Here is a 6,000-nt window from a genome sequence, read left to right as displayed (position 1 = left end):
GCCTGCTGTTTTATTCTGTCACCCCCATCGATTCTTCCCTTCCATCCCTCTCTAGTGTGCCTAGTTTAGGATCAGGGCGTACACAGATGCTGTATAGGTGAGACAGAAGTAGGAAATGGTCAGCAAAGAAACAGCGTAATTACTCCAGTGTTTCGGTTAATGATAGCAGAAACAACAGCTCCCTGATAGATTGGATAGGGCAGAGAGAGCCCACAGTGGCAAAAAAATGAGAAGTTAATTTGGTGGTGGAGGATGTGCTCCTTTCCATACTTTGGGAAATTTCATACTTCATACTTTCAGGCTAGTGCCTGACACTTCATAATCTGAACTTGGTTGCATTTTACGCTTCTATACATCCACCCATAAGCACAACAGAGATATCAGCAGATTATTAGTTTTGCTTATTTCTGAATGTGTGAGTGTGTCTCATCAAAATCTGGCATAGAAGTACAGGATGCTTCATGTGTGATTTTGTGGAGCTTTGTTTCTTCTTATGGCAGTTAAAAACTATTCCTTTGTAATGTTAGACAGAACAGTTTCAAAAGTAGATAGTGACAGATTAAAGTATGTGCTAAATTCTGTTGACTAGAATGCTTTTCCAGCATAGAAAAGAGAGTTCCATACATGAATCAGGCCAAATTGTGCTTACTATTACAATAGCAAATTTTTTAGTTTTTTACCTTATCGCTGACACGTCACACATCTTTCGGTAGTAGCTCTACACGTAGATTAATATAATGGAAATCATGAAAGGACAGATGTCCCTCAGAGATGTCATAAATATATTTCAAATGGAGCTTCCATTTTCTTCTGTGCACAAGAACTTATTTGAGGAGGAGGGAAGAAGTTGATAATGACCATGATTGTTATTCTTTAAAACATATGCTCAGCACTCTGTAATCAGTGTATTCAGCTGGACAGTCATAGGCATTCCATAATGGTTGATTGCTTTTGCAAATCTTAAACTAAATCACACCAGATCAGTTATTCATTGACAACACATTAAATAGGAAAAGTCTGAATTTTCATTGTGTAAATTTCAAACAAAGCAAACAAATCTACTGCTGGTTTCATGATAGTAAAAATAATCTGTGTTGTGGAATGTATGCATTTTAAATTTTAGTGAGTGTGGGTTTTTTGTTGTTTTCAAGGCATCTAGCTAATACTTCCAGTAACTTGTGCCAATAAAAATAACTTCTTTTAAGTTTTGAATTCATAAAGTGGTAGCTATTATATGGTATCTGATTTGAAATTTTAATATATCATGCTGTACTACAGTGCACTCTAATTTTGTTTACGGCATTTGATTATCATGTCAATTTACATCCAGGGTAGAAGAAATTGGCTGGATATCAAGCAATAAATTTTAATAGGTTCACCATCTGCATCATTTGGTATGGCATTCAGTGATTTTTGTCCTGATGTGACAAACAAGTTATCATTCCTTAGGCACTGCTGATCTTCACTGTTTTGCATGACTGAGCTTACTGCATGTTGCTCAGTCCCTGATGTCTGATCTGCACGTTATAACAACCTCTTAGAGGCAGATGTGACATGAAATACCAAAATGGCACAGGTATACTCTGCAACAGCTACCATTTCCAAAATCTTTATGTTCAGAAGCTAGTGGCAGAAAAGAACGTCTGTCAAGAACTAATTGCCTGATCACCATTCATTTGTGGTGCTCAGGGATTCAGACATACTGAAAAATGTGGAGAGGTGATAGAAATTGTGTATAGTGATTGATAACCCTAAGTAAATGGCTTGGATTTTAGTGCATGCATCAGATTCTTCTCTGCACACTTCAACCGTAGGAACAACCACAGTTTATGACAGTTGAGTGAAGGGTACTCCTCAGCAGGGGAGTGTGGTCTGAAATCCCTGCTGTGTTGTAGGCTGCCAGACCCCAAAGCCAGGGTTTGCAAGGCAGCCATGGTGAACAATGTTAGTACTGTGTGATGTGTCAGCACCAGAGATCTTGAGAATCTCCCCATGCAGGATGCCTTTGTCTGTTATGCATCTGTCCTGATCATTTGGTCCATGCCTGACGGTCCCCTACGGTGCTTACAGTACGTTGATGCAGTAGTTTCACTCTTGCTCTAGATTTTTGGATGGCTTATCAGCCAGCCGCATGTTAAAGTCTTGGAGAAAGTACGTCATGGGTACTATTAAGCATTTAAAAAACGGTGAGCTGGTTTGCAGACTTCCTTTGAGCTTACCACTGAAATGTGCACGCTTCTGCACTGTAGTCTTGTGCTACAGCCTTCTCCCTGTCCCAGGGCAATAGCAAAGTAGAATATGCTGCTCTTTGCCACGTACTTGGAGAGTGTCAGAACCAGAGGAGAATAAATCTGTGAATATCTAGTGTCTTTCATGAAAGGATTGAGGAAGACAAAGCAAGCAATGCAATCTGGACAAAACCAGCAACCGCATGCATTGCTTGGTATGAAGTTTCTGTTTCAGTTACCACTCTTTCTCTTGCTGCTTCAACGATGCCAAGTTTTACCTTCATTGCCATGCAACAGAGACTTCCAAACTAGGTTTTTCTACTTTAAGTGATATGTAAGCCTCTTGAAATGTAATGACCAATAGCAGCGTTATCCAGCAGTAAAAGCAAGAATTGGGCAACTCCTGGTGTAGGAGACATTTTATCCCTTGTGTTTATTCTTTCTCATCCTAAGTCAGAATTCAGTACTCTCAAATAAACAGATTTCACACAGCCTGCAAAGACTGACATTGAAGGTACAGAAGAGCAACAGTTAATTAAGAAACATTATTTACAGTGTTCTCCTGCATTCAGAACTAATGGTTTCTTTCATTTTATTGTTTTTATATATAAAGAAACTCTATTTGTTTGACTATTGTGGGGGAAAAAAAAAGGAAAGCAAGCAAGGACAAATAACCAGGTTGTGATAATATATTGAGGAAGGCTACAGATATAACACAGAAATCGGAGAATAAACAAATTACATAACCTTGTTAAGCTGAGAATTTAACAGTGTTTGCACAGTATTTCAGATGAGAAAATTAGGGAAGGGAGGGAGATGAAAGGAAGACAGACCTTCATTGCCTATAAGCAGCCAAATTTCTATTTAAACACTGCAGTGGAAGCTGAAGTGACTAGCATGGAATGGAGCAAGCAGTCCAAGTGGGCTAGAATGCCTGAGGGTTTTTGCCAACATCAACTGGTAGAAGAGGGAGAATCAGCAACTTCTATGACTTTACTTTCAAATTGTGGCTATCTACTGCCCATGGCCAGCTGTCATCTTGCAGCTTTCCATTGCTTGCTGTCAGAGGTTGACTTCTGGAAAAATTTTCAATCATTACATAGCCTGAACTGTAAATCTGTGTTTATCCAGATTTAAGCAACTATTTTCTTTTAGATAACCCAGCTCTGCAAACACAGATAACTGTATGGCTTGTAAACATATACTATCTATAGTGCCTGTCTTTATTCTTGAATGGATACTTCTAAATTCCAGCTGAGATGCAGTGAAAGGGTTAGTGTTTGATCTTGTAGCTCTGAAGGGAGCCAAGTGCAAAGAATTTTGCATGATTAATGCTGATGAATAATTTCTTCATGTTAACAGAGAATAATAAAAACATTACTCATTCTCCTAACAAAGATTTTTTAGATTGGCATAGATGTATGCTAACATCAAAGGAATCTGCCACAGATTGATTTTACTTACCAAGATCAGTGTTATTTGTTCCATGTAGGCACACAAGCAGGCGAGATCCATTTTAATTTTTTTTCAGTAAGATGAAAAATCAAACCTAATTTAAAGTTTTTCATACACAATCTGATATCATTATACAAAGAGCCAAATTCTGCCAGTAGGTTACACCTATAAGCTTTTCATGAGGTCTAGTGCTCTTGTAGATTCTTCATAGAATGAATATATTCAACTGGCATCACACCACCTTCATTTCAAGTTCTTGATAATTAAACCAGTTGAATGAACCTGGTCTTATTAACGCCAAAAATCTAGCAAAGGGATGGAATAATTTGCTAGATTTAAGCTTCTAATCTTTCTTTTTTCTCCCCTGCTTTTTTATACTGTGCCCAACAGCTATATTATGCAGTAATTACTGTCATTTGCTGTGAGAGTCAAGGAAGGGGGAGCAGATAAAATCTAGCATGGACATGGCAACAATTTCTTCTCATTATGCTGATGACTGTCATTCAGTTTCTCAGTTTCTCAGTTGCATGTTCTCCTTGCGTTCACCTTAACTCCTTTGGTTCAATTTTGAAATAAGCCAGAAATGAGGGATACATATTTTAAAACTGAATTTTCATTTCTTCAACATCATGTTTTGGGTTAAGTCTTTTTAGTTCGGCTACTAAAGATGATTTGGGGAATCTCGTGCAAGCTGCTAAATTGTGAAGAATTGTTGCCTTTAAACACATTTTGTATTGTGGTAACCCATAGGAGAACCAGCCATACCCTTTCTTCCCACTGTGTTAGGTATAAAACAAAAACCTGTCTAATGAGCTTACTAATGCTAAACAAAAATTCTTCATGAGCAGGATATCAGCTGGTTTCTGAGTCCATGAGAGCAGGACTGGAAACATTTAATTGTACTATTAAGGAGAGAATCATGATGTTAGTTTAGTGTGTATGAAAAATATGTTAGATCACAGCTGCTTCTGAAATACTTTATATCCATGATGCTTGTAGAAAGAGGGAAATTATAGTTTGCACTCTAAAAATGGCTCATGTTTGTCAGGCTACGACATTTTTTTTCAAAGATTGTTACTTACATTAACTGAACAAACAACGCTAACTAGTTTTGGCTTCTGGATTCTGCATAAAATATTCCAGGCATAGACATCTTACCAGTGCTGACTCTAAGTCCTTTTTTTTTTTTTTTCCTTTTGAAAAGTAATTGCTATTACTGGCACTGCTTCCCTGGGCCTAGGCTCCTGCATTTAAATTACTGACTTGTATGACTGGCAAAGACGCTGTCAGGAAGACAATGTTAGCACTTCAATTGCTGCGATACCCGTCTGATACCATTGTTTTTCTAGAGGCTGGAAAATTCGTCAATGTTTCTCGTGTAAATAAGGTCTTATTGGCATGTTCCCCCAAATTAAAGAAATGTTTTCCCATTTTCAAGATGGGATTATTGCTTAGATCATTGAAATTCAACCCATGCTATGATAAGAATGGCAGTGTCTACTTCATGACATTATGCACATCTAATTTGAGAGCATTTTTACATTAATATTTTGCATATGCATGCTTCTTCCCATCTAAGGTGTATTTTTGATAAGAAATTTTTGGTTTCTCAGCAGTTGTGCTGACACACAAAATTCCAGAAGACAATACTCTCTCATTTCTCACCTTTTACAACTATTAACGAACACAAGCTGTCAACAATCCCATGGAATAAGCAAAACAAGACAAAAATTAATATAGTGACCATTGCAAGAGTGTTGTAACGTACACGTCATCTTGCTTCTCTTCTGTATCTGTGTCACAAATACATGTCTCTCTTTAGACTGAGGTCCTCAACAAAAATAAAACTGCTCAGAGGTTTCTACTTAGCAGAATAAACAATGACATTTATTTGCCAGTCAGCTGCTGCATACTGTGATTAAGAGAAAATGCTCAGTTCTCATAAGGATGTTGATTATTCCCCAACTTTAGCTCAAATGACTAGTTGCTGATTATATTCTAATGTGCTAAAATGCTTTTTTCCAGGGTTTTCTGTATTTAGATAATGGCCGGAAGGGTGGAAAAAAAACATTTATTTTTATTTTTTTCTTATAAAACAGCAGTTATTTGTGGTTCTGTACAAAGACTGCAGTGGGAGTTCTTCAGCATTGAGTAGTGATTCTTATCAATGTAACCTGGTCCTGTCATAATTTGCCGCATTACTCTTTGTTTGCACTGATGACTTATTGCAATGTATCTAGAAGGGAAGAAAAATGTAATTGTATCATGTAAGAGACTACCATCAGTTTGAAACGCTGATGAATGGTGCTTGTAAACA

This window comes from Nyctibius grandis, chromosome 22 (genome assembly GCF_013368605.1).
Source record: "Nyctibius grandis isolate bNycGra1 chromosome 22, bNycGra1.pri, whole genome shotgun sequence".
NCBI lineage: Eukaryota > Metazoa > Chordata > Aves > Nyctibiiformes > Nyctibiidae > Nyctibius > Nyctibius grandis.
This window is presented reverse-complemented; position numbering follows the sequence as displayed.